General features: G+C 41.5%; 2 long non-coding RNA genes across 2 annotated transcripts in view; one reads left to right on the forward strand and one right to left on the reverse strand.

The window, feature by feature from the left end:
• Positions 1-19226, reverse strand: part of LOC134657022 (uncharacterized) — a 285577-nt gene that overhangs the window by 77892 nt on the left and 188459 nt on the right. The gene's annotated exons all lie outside the window — the stretch shown is intronic.
• Positions 1-19226, forward strand: part of LOC134657027 (uncharacterized) — a 168713-nt gene that overhangs the window by 67633 nt on the left and 81854 nt on the right. The window lies entirely within an intron of this gene.

Here is a 19226-nt window from a genome sequence, read left to right on the forward strand (position 1 = left end):
TTCCCGTCTATTGAAGTCGGTAAAAATATTCACCGCCTTAATTTCCGAATTAAGTAGTTGGTGGAAGATTTGTTTTGACTTTCTATATTTTCATAGATTCGTGAATCTATAGGTACGCACAATATTAGCGTTGCCATCAATATTGCATGACTGCATCTTTGAAGTTTGAATTACAAACGGACGATGAATAATTGTGAGACTGATCGCTATTGCGATAAACTGTTGTTCGACAGAAGGGTTTTGCGATCAATGTTTGTTGGAAATAGGTATCGGAACCGCGAAAAACTGTTGCTAGACAGAATGCTTCTAAAACACAACTGTAGTGCGACAAATTATAACTCGCTTGAGCGATTTTGCGACAAACGGTTGTAGGTACAACACAACTCTAGCGCGACAAATTATAACTCGATTGAGCGATTTTGCGACAAACGGTTGTAGGTACAACACAACTCTAGCGCGACAAATTATAACTCATTGAGCGATTTTGCGACAAACGCTTGTACAGTCAAGTGTAAAATATGGGTGCACACATCAAACTCCCAAAAATATTTCCCATAGCTCTGTGTCAGCGAATTAAGAACTATCAGACATATTTTTGAGTAAGTTATATGCACCCATATTTTTACACTTAACTGTACAACACAACTGTAGTGTTATCTACTACATAAATACATATAAGTACTATACTTATTGTATATTCCTGATCGCTTTGTCGCAAAATTGACGATAAGCGTTCGTCTCGGAGCTGTTCTGTTGACCAACAGTTTATCGCTATAACAATCTGTCGTACAATCGTTCATAGCACATTCGACAAGACGCACGCCACACATATGCACCCAAAATAATTGTCACATAACAATAGGTCTTGTCGCACATTGTTAGTATCACAAACACGTGTCCAGACAATTTGCTTCTCACGTTTGATCTGATCAGGCCTAGCTTACAGGTCAAAGCAATGCTTCAATTGCTCCTGCATGCGAATACTGAGGTTGATTATTCGGGGTGCATATTCAGTTCTGCATGTAGCCACCTGCTGTCTTAGTTTAATCAGTGTCTATACAAATAGGTATGTATTTGCTGGACATGTAACGTTTGATTTAACTTTACACGTCTAGCATATAAGCTAACATTGTGGTAATAGTTTAAGCAAAGCTAGTACTTATCTATCTATCTAATACATTTAAACGAGCAATTCTTGTTTATTTATTTATTTATTTATTTATTTATATATATATTTCGGCGATCTCTGAAACCGCTCTAACGATTTCGATGAAATTTGGTATATGGGGGTTTTCGGGGGCAAAAAATAGATCTAGCTAGGTCTTATCTCTAGGAAAACCCTCATCTCCCAGATATTGTACTATTTAGAACGATAATTTGCATGAATATTTGTTATATATTTTGAGTTTTTTTTTACATGATTTGTTACTTACTGTAGGACAAATGAAATCAACATCTAATAGCAGATAACCTAGATTCGGTGTATTATATATTTTTATATACTACATAGTTGGATACCTACTGAAAAGCTTCGCAATATTCCTGAGACCGGTTATATCCGCATAAAATCTTTCTGCCTCTGGTACTTTCACATCAATCATCAAGCAAACTTGAAAAATTCATCTTCGTTAGAAGTTTTTGCTCGAATTGTACCATAACCTATTTTGTTTGGAAGCAATGTAACCGTGAGCGCGACCGAGCATAAGACGGATTACCATTAGCGAATCCCGCCTGGGTATCCAGTTACTATTTTGTTTGTGTTATACATAAAGATGTTAGGAAAATAAGACACATTTTGTTGTTCGTATGTATTACGTAATATAATTGTAAGTATCAACTAGATAGACGAGTACCTATAAGAAATTGTTTTAGTTCACATACCAATCAATATTAAACTATGAATAACCATATTTCATACTTAAGGTCATGCAAATCCCTAATCTAGGCACCTCATATGACTACAGTGCATTCTATTATAACTTTATGATGAGATAGTTTATAACATTACTAGCGACCGGCCCCGGCGTAGTTTTAAAGATCTAAGCATACATAGGCACAGACAGACAGCGGGAAGCGACTTTGTTTTATACTATGTAGTTATAACATTATAATGAGATTGCAAATTATTAATGTAGCGCTGAATGTTACTATCTTTACTAAGACTCCGCCCGTCCGTCCGTCCGTCCATCAGTCGCCAGGCTGTATCTTACGAACCGTGATAGCTAGACAGTTGAAATTTTCACAGATGATGTATTTCTGTTGACGCTCTAACAACAAATACTAAAAATAGAATAAAATAAAGATTTAAGGGGGGCTCCCATACAACAAACGTGATTTTTGACTGAAGTTAAGCAACGTCGGGCGGGGTCAGTACTTGGATGGGTGACCGTTTTTTTGCTTGTTTTGCTCTATTTTTTGTTGATGGTGCGGAACCCTCCGTGCGCGAGTCCAACTCGCACTTGGCCGGTTTTTCCTTTAAAAATTTGTAACAATGAATGAACTTGGGCAATAAACTTGGAAACGAAGCAATCAATTGACGCATTCCCACAGTCAAGTGAAAATCTTAATCCAAACAAGTCAATTAGCCGGTTCATCAGGAACAGTTCGAAAACACTGCCCAGCAACCACAAAATGGCTAATCTCGATGTAAAATATTCGCCACATATGCTCTTCCTCTTCTAACAATGGAACGTCCAATTACAATTCAACAACGTTCTGTCAGAATCACTTATGATAATTTTCTGGTTCTCTGATTTAAACCTTAAATATATGGAGTAAGGTTGGTATTGCAACTACGTACTTCACAAAGGGAGGATGGTAGGACAATTACTAGTCGCAATGAGGTTGCTATTGGGAATACGGATGATTCACCAGAAGTGTACCTAACCGAACTCAAAAACTGGTTAGTTAGGGTAGTAAAATTTATAAATTTATTTAAAAGTAGTGAAAGATTTAGGCTCTGGATTCAGTAATTACATAAACTGTAGAGACAACCTGGTCAAATTTCGGTTACTATCAAAATAACTTACACTACTTAACCTAATTGTGGAGCGTAGACTGTAGTTTTGAAGTTGAATTAAAGTTCTGCGAGAAGAGAAGAAACAGCACTCAGGAACGCGCCAGCCGGGATACCTTCGAAGTCCGCTTGCCGTACCTCCAATACCACCATTACCGGGTTAGTGGGTTAGTATGTTAATAAGAACACATATTTATAGTTAATATGTTGCCTGTAGCAGTATGTAGTGATGAGTGAGTAAGCTACCACGGCGGGAGGCGGTATTTATAGGCGCGCGCCCCACCATAGCCACTTAGGCCACGCCTACTTAAGACGTGGGTGTTACGTGCAGAGTCAGTTTTCCTTTATTCGACCAATAAGCTTACGCTATTACATTTGATTGGGGAATGGGTAAAATATATTTATTAGGAACATAATTGACTTAAATCTAGGCATATAACACAAATAATATTATTAATAACACAATATAAGTTAAAAATACACATGAAAGTAAAGGGTACATAAAACATAATAAAAACGCTTAAAACTAACATGCTTAATTTTAATGAGCTATACACGACAATCTCCCCCACGTGTGTCAACACCGTCTGTGTGCGAAGAGTGTATAGGTATAAGTCTGGAAACTGGGCGACGGACTTCACCTGCGCGGGTGCGGACAATGGCTACTCTCACGTGGCCATCAGGGCCGGGAAAGAGTTGTGCGATTACGCCTCTAGGCCATGTCCCTCGTGGCATGGAGCTATCCGCTACGATGACTACGTCCCCTACATGTAGTTTCTTTACGTTTTGATGAGCACCTGGCCTAGGGAGGAGGCTGGGTCGGTATTCTCGCTGCCAGCGCCTCCAGAAGTGGTCGGCTAGCGTCTGCGCTGTTTTCCACGAAGAGAGTGACATAGTCGCGTCTGTGAAGACGCCCAGTGGTGACATGGAGCTCGATCGGCCGATGAGAAAGTGGTTCGGCGTCAGGGCTTCGACGTCTAAGTCTGGATTCACTGGTGTCAGCGGTCTAGAGTTGACTATGTGCTCTGATTCTAGCAGTAACGTGTGTAGAACTTCTTCGTGGGGTGCTCTCTCTTTTAATGTTACTTTCAGTGCTGTTTTTACGCTGCCTACGAGTCGCTCCCAAGCGCCGCCGGCGGAGGGGTTGCCGGGCGGTATTTTCTTCCAAGTTATAGCTCGCTCGGTCAAAAATGGCTTGAGACTGTCGGGCAGCGTCCTTTTGGCCTCTGCTAGTTCTCGTTCCGCGCCGTAGAAGTTAGTGGCGTTGTCGGAATAGAGAACTGTAGGCGTGCCGCGTCGCGCTATCATTCTGCGTAGTGAAAGTATCATAGAGGATGCCGAAAGTGAGGCGGCAAGCTCTAAATGTACAGCGCGTGTCGTGAGGCATGTGTATAATACGCCCCATCTCTTCTCGCGGCGGCGGCCTATAGTTATGTGCATAGGGCCAAATAGGTCTACGGCTGCGGCGGTAAATGGCGGTTGATTCGCCTGGAGCCTCTCTGACGGTAGGTCGCCTACAGGAACCTTGAGTGTGGTTCCCTTATAGGTCCGACACCATTGGCACTTATTCGCTAGATAGCGAATGCTACCGCGCAGCCCGATAATGTAGTATCTCTGTTTCAACTCGTTGATGACGGTCGCGTGGTTGCCGTGTTTGAAGAGAGCATGAAAATGATGTACTAGTAACTTGACGAAATCTTCTTTCGCTTGCAGGACGGGTACGTGTACGTCTTTGTCGATTCTAGCGTTCAGCACGACGATTCCGTTCTTGTCAAGTTGTACAGCTATCTTGTGTAGAGGAGATTTCTTCGGTAGTGGCCGCCCAGTTTCCAGTAACTTAATCTCTTCTGGAAATGAAGCGTGCTGACTCCGTCGAATTAGCAATATCTCTGCTAAATTTAACTTCCCCTTATTCACCTCTGTGTCTGCTTTCCTTGATAGCAATGAGGCTTTAAATACCTCGGCGGCAACCAGAACCCTAGCGGTGGCGCGGACTAGTCTTACGAACTTCGAAAACCTAGCTACCTCTGGTAGGTACTCAAATTTATCCTTTACTGCGCCTACCGCGCACACGAGTTTACTAGCGCGTTCCTCGCCCGTATCGGCGACGGGCGCGGGCGTTGTTTCTGACGGCCAATACTCTTCGGGTTTACGTATAAACTCGGGCCCTACAAACCACCGGTGGTTCGCTCCGAATTGGGCCGGTATACCGCGTGTCGCGTCGTCGGCCACGTTAACCGTGCTCGGTACCCAGCGCCAGTTGGCGGGGGTAGTGGAGTGTTCGATCTCTGCTAACCTGTGCGCAACGAACGTCTTATATCTCCGCGGGTCTGCACGTATCCATGAGAGTGCGGTTTTGGAGTCCGACCAAAAATACCTATCCTTTATCGTGTAGTCTGACTCTTTTACTATTGAATCCGCTAACCTGGTAGCTAACACGCAGCTCTGTAGCTCCATACGGGGTATGCTGACCACTTTGAGTGGCGACACGCGGGCCTTAGCCGCTACTAATGCCGACGTCCTAGTCCCCTCGGGAGTTATGCTAACTAGGTATACTGCCGCGGCGTATATCTTTTCACTTGCGTCACAAAAGATATGCATGTACGCTTCGCGGTTGAATGCGGGCACGTGACGCGGGATCTCTAAGTCCCTTAGCTGCTGTACGTTATCTATGAACGATCGCCATGCGGGTGCGAGCGAGACGGGTATAGGCGAGTCCCAATCGATTCCCGTTCTCCATATCTCCTGCATTAGTGCCTTACCTAATACCGATATGGGACTTACGTAACCGATCGGATCGAATATTGACATCGCGCTACTCGTGACCTGCCGTTTTGTAGGTAATTTCTGACCGTTAAGTACGTCTTCGGGCGTATTACGAAAGTTTACGTTGAAACCTAAGGTGTCACGCTTGTGATTCCACTTCAAACCTAAGGTACGTTCGCTCTCGTTCGCGCCTAACAGCGACGTTTCCTCTTTACTTTTAACTACGTCAGCTATTACCGCAGGATGGTTCGATGCGAACCCGCGAAGCTCGAATGACGCGCGCATGTTTAACTCGTAAACCTCGTTTACTACGCGTCTGGCTTCCTCCTCGGACGTATCGAGTGCGATCAACATGTCGTCCATGTACGTATTCTTTATCGTTTTTTCAGCTGCGATCGGAAATTCCTTACTATGCGTTTTTGCGTTTTCGTTTTTGACGTATAACGCGGTTGTCGGCGACGCTGCCGATCCGAATATAAGCCGCTTCATTCTGTATTCTTGCGGTGGAGAGGTGCGGTCCTCCCCCCGCCAAACGAAACGTAACGCATCGCGATCTTGCTCAATTATTTCGATCTGTAAAAACATTTCTTTGACGTCGGCTATCACGGCGATTTTACCTTCGCGAAAGCGCACTAATACGCCAAAAAGTGACTCTAACAGATCGGGGCCGGCCAACAGCGCGCTATTTAGCGAACGTCCGTAAGCTGTGGCGGCCGCGTCCCACACTAATCTCATTTTGCCGCGTTGCGGGTGAAAAGTGGGGAAATGCGCTAGATACCACGTCCGGGGTGCATCGGGGGGCGGTGGCGAGTCCATTTTCTCCGCGTAACCTTTGTCGAGCAAATTGCTCATATGCTTCGCATATTCGGCTTTAAGTGTCGCATCGCGGTCTAGTTTCCGTTCTAGACTGTATAGCCGTTTTAATGCTTGCGCTCGGTTATCGGGGAGTTTCTCGTCATCTGTCCGCCATAGTAAGCCCGATCGATACCTTTGCTCCCCCGGTATCTTCTCGCATGTGGCTTTCAATAAGTCTAGCGCGCGTTGGTCGGGGTCGGCCCGAGGTAACTTTTGCGAAACGCCTAATGACTCGATATCAAAATGCCGTTTCATAAGTTCCAAGGCCTCGTCCTCCGCGGTTTTAGGCCGTGCGTGACCTACGAAATGAACTGTGGCGCGCCGTGTGCGATCGGGGCCATGCAATACCCAGCCCAGCCGCGTTAGGCTCGCTACAGGAAGGTTAGGCGGGCCGTCTAAAATTTGCCGAGTAACGATGAGATGCCAGTTATCTTGACCTATGACGATAGTAGGTACTGCGGGCGGGTAACTTAATTCGTCCGCGATTTTCGATAAGTGATCGCACTTATCTACTACGTCTCGCGGTACGCCCTGCGCGCCTAAACCTACATCGCAAACTGTGAACGTCTCCATCATTTCCATATGTCGGCTACAAAAACCCCGTATAGCGACTCGTAATGAATACGAATCTGGGTCCCGTACTACGCCGCCTATACCTTCTATTTCTAAAGTTTCACCGCGTACGCGAGGCGCGATTTTGTCCGCAGTTTCGTGTAGCATCAAAGTCATTGCCGCGCCTTCGTCTAATAGCGCGAGAGTTTGGACGGTACCTAACGGTCCCGACACCTCTACAGGCATGATTTTGAGGTACGTCTGCGGAAGTCTAACGTTGAGTACTGATGCCGCCGGAGTACTATTACCGTTCGCGGGCGCGGCCGCGTTCAATCCGTGTAATAGTTTATTATGTCCGGCTTCGCACTGACTCATGCCGCACGCGACATATTTGCACTTAAACGGCTTACGGTGATTCGCGTCTAAACATCTAAAGCACAATTTAGCACCCTTCACTAAGTCCCAACGCTCAGATATCGTCGCAGCTAGAAATTTAGAACACTCACTAACTTTGTGCTCTTTGCCGCTTTTACATATGACACACGTAGCGTGCGAGACAGAGACGGACGATATCTGCCTTTTGGGCTTAGCTCCGGTTGACGCGGGCTTTTTTTTCAAATTACCATCGCGGTGCTTGACTTGAGCTACAGTCGGTTTACTATTGCGCGATCTACTTCCCGTATCACGTGCGTATGTTTCGTGGGAATCTGATTCACCCGAATCCGAACTATAATCGCGGTGGAACGCGGGGGCGCGAGACCCAGAGAGAGCTTGGCTCGATCGTCTCGGTTCGTGCTCAAAAGACACCGTGTTCACCGTATTCCGCAATCTATTAGACGGCCTATGTCGGTTGACGCGCTTGGCTGCAGTGCTAATTTCGTTAAGAAACTCGGATATCGCAACTAACCCGGGTGATTCTACGTTAGACTGCCTATACTTTGCCCATTCGTAGCGCACTATCAGATTCAATTTGTCCACTATTTTGTTCACGAGTTCAGGCGCGTGTAAATACTGCTCTTGACGCAACGATCGAATGGTGGCGACGGCGTTCGCGATATGCGCGGCGAATGACGCTATGTTCGAATTGTCTTCGGATAAACGCGGCATGCGTTTTATATTATGAAGTTCCGTAAGCACAATTTCCTCGGGGTCGCCGAATTGCCGTTCTAGCGCTTCCATTATCTCGTACGGGTCCTGAACTGTGTACATAATCGATTTTACGGCCGTCCGAGCCTCGCCCTTAAGCGCGCGCCTAATACGACTGACGTTATTGACGGCACTAAACATGGGGGACGTGTCCTCGAACTCTGCCCTAAATGATATCCATTCTGTGATATCTCCGCTGAAGGCGGGTAACTCGGCCGGTTTGTGGTAGATAGGTGCGTAATTATTATGTGGCACTTCATAAAATCGCGGTTGCGGTCTGCTAGCCCGGTCGGCGGCGGCGCGCGGCGCGGCGGTCTGTTTCGGTAACGGGATTTTACTATCATTCGCGATCTCGTGCTGTGACTTCGGCTGTCGTTCTACCCAATTCCTAGTTCGTTCTTCGACTTCAGTCGCGATACTGCTGCCGTCAGATTGCGCCTTTACTTGGGCAATCTGCAGCCTCAATTTTGCAGTATCGGACTCTGTCTTAGCAACGACTAGAGCGGCTTTATGAACCTCGAGCCGAGCCATTAGCACGGCTATTTCACTATCGCGGTCCCTATGTACCGATTCGCGATCCCTATTTGATGCGCGATCAGACGGCGCCCGCGGCGGCGGCGCGACAGCGGTTTCATTATGTACTAGCGTATTCGACCTACTGCGAACTACTACCGTATCATCAAACACTTCCGAGTGTACCGACTCATTATCACCACTAGTTTTCTGGTTGCCACTGGTGCCTTTGCTCCACGTATTCGTCTCGCCGGACGTCGTTTTGCCCGATGAGGGGGTAGGGGTGTCCGCGTTGGGCGCGGGGGCAGGCAGGCCCTTCCTGCGCGAGCGAAGGCTACGTGCTTCCTTTTCCGACATCTTCACTGGAAACACTTTACACTTACACTTGACACACGCGGGGGGTCCCTAACTATATACAGATTTACCTACCTAACGCCTATGCTCTGACGTTACCGAGCGCAACGTCAGTGCCCCTAAGCGTGGATCCCTCGGTGCACTGAGTCTCCCGCAATGGCTAAGTGCAATGCCTAGAGCGTTCGAAAGCAGTGTGATGGTATCACCATGTGACACATGCAACTAAAGTTGCCAGGACACGTGAGTGGAGGAGAACCTACAACACAACACGGTCCGACCGGCAAGCCGGTAATGGTGGGGTATGGGAAGGTTATTGGGGTAGGGTCTAAGCCGAAGCGAACTTCTAGGCTCAGCGCGTACTTGTTTCTTTTTTCCAGTCTGAGTGTTACTTGAAACTCAGCGCGTACTTGTTTCTTTCTTGATCCGGCTCGAAGGACCAAATTGTGGAGCGTAGACTGTAGTTTTGAAGTTGAATTAAAGTTCTGCGAGAAGAGAAGAAACAGCACTCAGGAACGCGCCAGCCGGGATACCTTCGAAGTCCGCTTGCCGTACCTCCAATACCACCATTACCGGGTTAGTGGGTTAGTATGTTAATAAGAACACATATTTATAGTTAATATGTTGCCTGTAGCAGTATGTAGTGATGAGTGAGTAAGCTACCACGGCGGGAGGCGGTATTTATAGGCGCGCGCCCCACCATAGCCACTTAGGCCACGCCTACTTAAGACGTGGGTGTTACGTGCAGAGTCAGTTTTCCTTTATTCGACCAATAAGCTTACGCTATTACATTTGATTGGGGAATGGGTAAAATATATTTATTAGGAACATAATTGACTTAAATCTAGGCATATAACACAAATAATATTATTAATAACACAATATAAGTTAAAAATACACATGAAAGTAAAGGGTACATAAAACATAATAAAAACGCTTAAAACTAACATGCTTAATTTTAATGAGCTATACACGACACTAATGATTTTTAACAAGCTTTTATTAGGTCGACCTGTATGTAACTAACTATGTAATGGAATCTAAGGTAACTAATTTAACCATCTTCCAAGGACCGTAGCGTCATGAAAATTGGCAGCAGTATGTAGTTCTGATGACAATACAATAATATGGTACTGTCGAACTGATCTGATGATGGAGACAGGAGGTAGCCTTAGGAACTCTGTGATGAAACAACGCAACCTAATTGTGTTGGGGGTTTTTAGAATTATCTCAATGAGTATTAGTTGTGTGTCGTAAGAAAAGTACAGTCAGCGATAAAAGCTTGTCCAAAAATTAAATTTTTGCCAAAAACCTATATGTATTCTGATATGTTTGTGTATCCCAACCTTCTGGTATATTTTATTACTTATTGGATATAATTAATACTTTAACCTTCATTTTATTCTCAAAATAGATATCCTTAGGATTTGACAATGTTAGGACGAAATCAAATAATCAAGTTTATTAACCTGGAGGATTAAAATTTAATAATAATTTTGGTACGACATTCAAAGCAAATTATAATTTGAGTTCCTTTACTCCATTATCAACTGTCTGCCTATAAATAGCCCATAAATCTCTCGCAGGATAGTTTGAAAAAAATAAACCGGAATTGCCGTGACTTTTTATCTGATATCTCAACACTCAGCGCTCTCAGCGATAGCGACGTCAGCGCCAGATAAAAATAAAAGATAAAAACAAATGCCGACGCTAAGGTGAGCTTTAAGGCCAATGGAGAGCAGATAGATGGCCCAGTGCATGAAAACGTATGCTAACATACAAACGGAAACGTCTTTTTGAGTCGTTTTATTAGAAAGAGATTTCCGCTGGCAAGTTTTATGAAAGAGGTCCTGAACTTGTAGATTAATAAACAGAATTATATTAAATGTAAGTTGGACAGAGTCAAGTGGCGGGAAAGAGGGGAGGCCTTTGCCCAGCAGTGGGACACACCAATAGGCTAAAGAAAAAAAAAAGTTAATATTATAATCGTGACTCTATTTTATTGCCTATTATAAGTACAACACGGTACAATTTTATTTTGTGATTATTTATATTACACACATATATATATATATAAGAGTAACTACGCCATACGTAGGTATTTTAATAAATACAGACGTTGGTACTGTTTCATATTATTTTCTTTATTAATGCTGGTTTTTTTTTATTAATTTAATTTATGAGTGAGTACTGAGTACCTATGTAACATCGTTCTTAATATGACATTGATAACTGAATAGTTGCAAAAATATATTGCAAATACATAAGATCCACCAATGAGCTAAATTAAAAAAAAATGTGACAAGAATTTGAAAAACAAATGTAAATGATGATTTCATCGAACAATGAGCACGCTTCATCAACTTGATTTGAATGATTTGATTCCGCCTAAGGGACGCGAAAATGGAATCAAATCAAGTGCTCAATAAATAATGACTTCCGCTTGTCAAGATGCTAACAGAGAGGCCGATTCGAACCTACAAATTGATGCCAAAATGACTCCATTCTGAAATAATTATCCCATTCTTATCGCTCGGATCAGACTAAGCGTTATAACTGTTATAAGTAGATACTTTTAAGTATTTACAGCTTAACAAAAAGATAAATATGTCTAGAGACTTAATATCATAAATTTACCCATCGGTAACTCGTGGCATTTACGAGGGGTATTCAAAATATTCTCGGTATGAGAATGAAAACAAACAAGTACGAAAAGTTTGATATTTTTATTTTTCAATATACTCCCCCCCTATGTTCATACACTTAAAAGATCGATCAATTATTTTTTTTAATCCTGCATAAAAATATTTTTTATCTTTGGTGTAAAAATGCTCCTCCACTGCCGCCTTCAATGCTTCATCATCGGAAAATTTATTTCCACGCAGATCCTTTTTAAGATTGGGGAACAAAAAGAAGTCGCTGGGGGCTAAGTCCGGACTATACGGTGGGTGAGTAACAGTTTCAAACCCACATTCAACAATAGCTGCCTTGGCAATATGAGCAGTATGGACGGGGGCGTTGTCATGCAGAAGCATAACACCTTTGGTTAACTTTCCTCGCCTCTTTTCTTTGATTGCAACCTTTAATTGACGTAGAATGTTAGCGTAGTACTGTCCTGTGATATTTACACCTTTTTCTTTATAATCGATCAGTAATACTCCTTCACAATCCCAAAATATCGTGGCCATGACCTTGCCAGCTGAAGGGATGACCTTGAACTTCTTGGGATGAGCTGAACCCTTAATGTGCCACTGCATGGACTCTTGTTTACTCTCTGGGTCATAATGATGAACCCAGGTTTCATCTCCAGTAACTATTCTTTGCAGCACCTCATCAGGATTTTCACCGCACAGGTCAATAAAATCGGAACAACAAGCTACACGCATGTCTTTTTGAAGCCGAGTCAGCATTCGCGGAACCCATCTTGCACTTACTTTTGACATATTAAGATGGTCATGGATAATATCATGTACGGTACCAATAGAGAGATTGGTTACTTGTGCTATAGATTTTACCTTCACTCGACCATCTTCCAATATAAGTTTTTCCACTTTATCAATATTTTCTTGTGAAGTAGCTACTACAGGCCGGCCAGGTCTAGGGTCGTCTTCAACACTCTCCCTTCCACGTTTAAACTCGCTTGACCACTTTTGAATGGTAGATAAAGAAGGAGCAGACTCACGGTAAACACAATCCATTTCCTCTTTTATGGTTTTTTGATTTTTACCCTGTTTTGTCAAGAATTTTATCACGCATCGATGTTCTAATTTAGTTAACATTGTCAATTCCCACATGATGTTCATGTTTGTTCAGCAATTGCAGAAAAACAAAAGAACATCTCGGTTCGAATTATACTTTTTTTTAATGTCAATGAATAAACCTTAGCGGCCAGTAACGAAAGAAATTTTAGAAGAGGTTGTAAGATATCAATACCGAGAATATTTTGAACGCCCCTCGTAGGTAGTACTTAAAAGTTTATTGATGAGCACACATCGCTAACTCGTAGCACTTAGGTAGCACTTGACAGTTTCTAACAGACTAGTGATGTAACAATGTTCTTCCTATACGAATCGAGAAAAAGAAACCACTAATTAAACTAATCTTTTAAGTACTACCTAAATGCCACGAGTTACCGATGTGTAATCATAATGAAGAACAATTACATAGAAAAGCATTCCAGGGTGGCAGATAATTTTGGTGCGTTGTTACTATTTGATGATGACTTTATTACTTATTGAGTTCTATCACATAATAAATAATAGTACTAAGTACAAAAGACTCACTCTCTAACAAAACGCGTCTGTTACGATCAGCACAGATATGGCCGCTAGGTGGCGATAGCGCCATGCGCGGCTTATGGCTTTCCCCAAAATTGGGGCCGAACGGATGTACTTTTAGCTACCTGTACACACGCCTGGTTCTATACAGGCAAGTGTGGCTGTGGGATAAATGAGGCTGGCCTTCACATTGGATGCTGTTTATATACAATAATATACATTGATAAGTGTTTTTTTCGAGTTCATATGTACATTTGCCTCTAAACGTAAGGAGCAAGTAGCAAATGTATTTATTTATTAGAAATAAATCATAATAACATAAAATTTTGATCCAAAAGCATCGTTAAACCAGAATGGTTTGTCTCGATACTCCATTCCGCAGTACTTAAATTATTAAATATACACTATAGTACTTAAAACACATCTAATTCGTAAACAACATAATGATTGCAAAAAATCACAAACAGCAAAACAAGAACCGGTACCGGTATGAACTCGTAATAAACACTTATCAATGTGTAAACCGGCCCCAATGTGAAGGCCAGCCGCATTTTTCCGTATGCCACACTCACCCATATTGATATTAACACATTTTAAAGCTCGAATACCGCTCAGAATTTTCGAAGTGGCCCGAAAACAGCAATCGATAAGGAGTGGACAGGAGTAAATTTGACTTTACACGCGCCAATGAGTTCATTCGTACTTGTATACGAAATATCGTTTGACAGTTGGGTCCAACTTTTCTATTATAAATAATCATTGAGGAAAGCCGAGGAATTTAATAAGAAAAAAATATGACTTTCTTTCCTCTGGGTTATACCTACTAGTAACATTAATTATATCACAGACATTATATTTATATTTTTAGTAAACAATTAGGTACTTTTTTTGTGTAAGGTCTAACTCTAACAAATCTAACTCTAGTTAACTCTAGTAAATCACCATCGACTATTCTAACTACTGTTACCAACTAGTTAAAACTACATAATTATAAGTTACAATAATATCGCATAGTAGGTATTAACTTTAACTAACGGATAGCCTAAGTTAGAGGCGGGTCGAGTTAGGTCTCCACAGCGGACGGAAGCGTTCTATTTAGGCTCCGATATCGGACCGTAATGGCGAACTAGTTCCCAGCCGGAAGATGGCTGAATAATAGGTCCATAAGGCTTATTCAATATATAAGATGAAATAGGTGTCATATTTCACTTTTCTGAATATCATACTCATTTGGGTTTTAATAATAGGTATTTATTACTCACAAAGGACAAAAGTTCGCTTACAATGAGCATTGAGGAGCCAACTCACAAGGAATTTTGTCCAAAAAAATAGCTGCGTAGATCAGAGAGCATTCGGTCTATCAAAGCCATTTATGGTGAAATTATGAACAAGGTTTTCCGCTATCTCGACTTATATGACACTGTAGTTATTAAGTAAAACATGGAAGATATTTCGATTTGTTGAAATTTCCCGTAATCAGAATTTCCCCGCTACACGTGTTTTTGATAAAATTGAGAGTTTTCCTTTAATTAATTCTGTCGTTTTTCGTTTTCCTTCTTAGTTTGTTTAAAGCGGGACTTAAATGTAGGGTCGACTGTCACAAAAAAATATCTTAATTTATGTAATAAATGTTTGATTAAATAAAAACATCACTAGTTTCTTATCAACACCATACCACCCAAGTGTCGACTTAATATTAATGTCTTCATACTTGAAATAACGTGTTGAAAAACTCAATTTTGCTCGTATTTCCAGCTCGTGTCATAAACAAGTGTGCCTCTCCACTGCAATTTGAATTATTATATTAAAATGTCCTTTTCATGTTGCGGCGCGGCTCGCCGGATTCATAACTGGACCTTTTTTGCTTTACTGGCTTTCGCCAGTTTTTATTCCAAGAACTTTTATATCCAGCTCATGCATTTTTAACACAGATTTTTCACATTGAATTAAGAATCAATCAATTGTTACTTTACATTGCTACACGTAAAAAAGGTTACGTTCACCACAAAACTACAAAAATCAATAAACATAAAGGTGAAATTCGGATGTCAACTACAGCTGCATAACCGTTGCAACATTACTGCTGCAGCGTGGATGCTGCCACTTCAATTTCCTTGATAAAATGAATGACGTTCGCCGCCGCATTACTGCAACTATTATGATTTCAATTCGTCACTCATTTTATCAAGGAAATTAACAAATACTGCGACGGCATCAACGCCACCGCAGTAATGTCGCAACAGTAAGGCAGCTGCAGTTGACATACGAATATCATTTTAAAGGTAACAGTCCATTTCCAACGACAGCTGCACTACTGTTCATTTTATTATGGAAATTGAAAGTAACAGCGACGCGTTCAGTACCAGTAGTGCAGCTGCGGTCAGAAATGGAATGTTACCTTTAAGTAAATCCTGTGACAACAATGTTTCATTTGACAGAGAATGACGACTGAATCTAAGACATACATACATTGGCCTTAGCGTCTAATGCAGACGATTTATGGTGTAAAACTGGAGAAATATCCTATTACACCGCCTGGGACGAAATTAAGGAAACGCAGGGATGCCCAGCACCTGCATTACCCTCTCGGCTTCACTGTCTTATCTCACAGGAAAGGCGAGCCAATACGTGTGGAGACAGGTCAGCTGCAGGAATCTGCCGCTTATTTCAGGTTAGACCCTACTCGCGCCTTACGGAAACTCCATTCCGGGTTTTATTTTGGTGTATCCTTCTCTTAGATGGATTGCAAATCAATGCTAAGAGGACGACCATCTCCCCTGTAACGAAATACCTTCTTGCTTCGTTTGTGGACTTAGTCGCCTCGTACGACACCCTTATCCTATGTGAGGGTTGGCGCTATTCTAAAGCCGGCCACCACACGGCAAACCTAAGACATAGCGCTCTATTTAATAATAAGCTTTTCACTTTTTAATTCGTTCATGCTTTTTACTTTTATACGAAAATAATTCTCTAAAACATGTCCGCGAAATATGCAAACAAGCCTGTGACATCAAAACATCCGCGAGAGTCCCCTTGTTAAACAGTTTTGCTCAAATGTGAGCATTTGTATTTGCGGTGAGATAGCGGCTTTAAAATATGCATATTGTTGCCAGATTACGCTATAGCGTGAAATAAAAGAATCACAAGTACCACTACCACCAGTTTGTCACTGACATAAACGTCATCGAGAACGTAATTTACTTTCTATGCATCTCGCTCGTACTCGCATATTAGTGCGAACGAGATGTATAGAAAGTAAATTACGTTCTCGATAGCATATATGCCAGTTTTGACACTGTCAGTGACTCATGGTACGGGCTCAGGTCTGCACGTGTAGGCATGTGTAGGTACATTTTTCTTGTTTAATAGGTAATTAAAATAAGGTACCTTAATTTATTAAAAAATAAAAAAAACTATGTTAAAGTGGTTTTTGAGTGTATTTTTAATTACCGTTACCTTTTTTGATTATAATATGTTACCGTTGATTATTTTATGTACTTATTTTATTTCCTCGGGCTTCGTTCACTTAGAAGTGGTTAATTTGACACCCATAATAACTTGTAACAAAAAAACCGGCCAAGTGCGAGTCGGACTCGCGCACGGAGGATTTCGCACCATCAACAAAAAACAGACCAAAACAAGCAAAAAAACGGTCACCCATCCAAGTACTCACCCCGCCCGTCGTTGCTTAACTTCGGTCAAAAATCACGTTTGTTGTATGGGAGCCCCACTTAAATCTTATTTTATTCTGTTTTTAGTATTTGTTGTTACAGCGGCAACAGAAGTACATCATCTGTGAAAATTTCAACCGTCTAGCTATCACGGTGCGTGAGATACAGCCTGATGACAGACGGACGGACGGACGGACGGACAGCGGAATCTTAGTAATAGGGTCCCGTTTTTACCCTTTGGGTACGGAACCCTAAAAAATGTACTCTGTTTTATTTCAAATAATAATACCATTACAATTTTACAATCTTTAATATTTAAGATTTATCACCTTTCTAGAAATCATCTTCCGATAAAAATAGCCTCTATATTAATCAGGTACGTCATTCTGGTATAACTCTGCTTGAGAACAACTTTGACGGCAGCTGCAGTGAGGTTTTGTAGGCTAATACATTAATTCATATGCACATGTTGCATGTCCAAGTTTTTTGTTTCGTGCTAAACACAAGCTTTCACGTTCCACTAATTAATGTAATCTCCATTACACTGGGGAAAAACAGTAGTTTATTTAGAGTCCCGTTACTAATGGACACCTGGAATTATTAAGCAGCTATTTGTCAGTGCGTACGTCTGGCCGTATGTACAAAAGTATAAATTTATGTTTGTCAGAAGAAACATACCATTAGCCTTGTCTTGTCTTAAGAACCGTGAAAGTTGAACATTAGATGTTTTCACTGTCAGTTATTCGTCATGTCATACTACCATTTGATTATTTGAATTGTTTCCCCTAAGGGTAACATTCCATTTCTGACCGCAGCTGCACTACTGGCACTGAACGCGTCGCTGTTACTGTCAATTTCCATAGTAAAATGAACAGTAGTGCAGCTGCGGTTGAAAATGGACTGTCACCTTTACACTAATACAATTCCCTGATAAATAATAGTCATCAGCCCTTTTCGTACAGCCCTTCGTTCGGTAAAATTGTAAGCCACAGCAAATATTGTTCTTCGAGGTTGACTTCAGAGGTAAAAAATACATTAACAAATCTCAGATCTGGTTAAGCTCAAAGTTAAGGTGGTTCGATTTTCATACAAAATTCAATCGACTTTCATTAAGTAACTACACACTATTACTACATAAATATTTCCGCATTTATCTTCTTTCGAATATTCATTTTCGCTAAATGAATAGGAAAACAATGTTTCATACAGAGATCATGCAAAAATCATAGTTAACTTTTCATCAATTTTACGTATGTGTGCGTCACAAATGTCGTGTACGGATACATTTGCGACGTTGCCATACCATTTCCGACGTTGCCGGGCTGACCACGGCGCGAATTTGAAGTGCCGTGATGTTTAGCGCAATTTTGTTGACCTACCCGATTTTGTTGAATAAGTACCCGAAGTTCGTCAGCTTAGCTAAGAAGTATCATGGCGCGTTTTGTAAACAGTCGCTTTTTTGCTTACAAACGGAAGGTCCCCGGTTCAAACCCCAGTCATTGTATGCTGGGACATAACTTTTTGAATTTTTTTTTACACCTAAATTTCGTGTTGAGTTTTTTATTTTTATTTAATTTTTCTTATTTTCAAAAATCGATGGATTAAGTATGGGATAAGCGTATTCGTTTAATTTTTACAAAGATAATTAGAAATTATACTCTACCTAATCTCTTTGATTTTTACAATCAGGACATCCTCACAGCAATAAAAAAGAAATGTATAAAATTTCCTGCGGTTGAAAATAATGTAATTTTGTCTATGAATGAAAAACAGAATTATTACTAGATACTACCAGGTATGTAAATTATAACTTGATTATAACTTTATTAGAGTCCATATTGTTGCATCATCTTTCTTCCTATTACATTAGATATTTTTTTCTATCATGATTCATGATATTATATTTCTTTCAGGTACAGGGATTACTACGGATAACAAATATTAAAAAATGTACTGTAGGTACTTGAATTAAAAAAAAATGTTTTCCTTTTATTTTATTTTACAATTACCTACTACTTTATTAGAGGCTGGGCAGTAAGCGATTGCTTTACTTGTAGAACAAACTATTAGCGCTTTAAA

This window comes from Cydia amplana, chromosome 19 (assembly GCF_948474715.1).
Source record: "Cydia amplana chromosome 19, ilCydAmpl1.1, whole genome shotgun sequence".
NCBI classification, from domain to species: Eukaryota; Metazoa; Arthropoda; class Insecta; order Lepidoptera; family Tortricidae; genus Cydia; species Cydia amplana.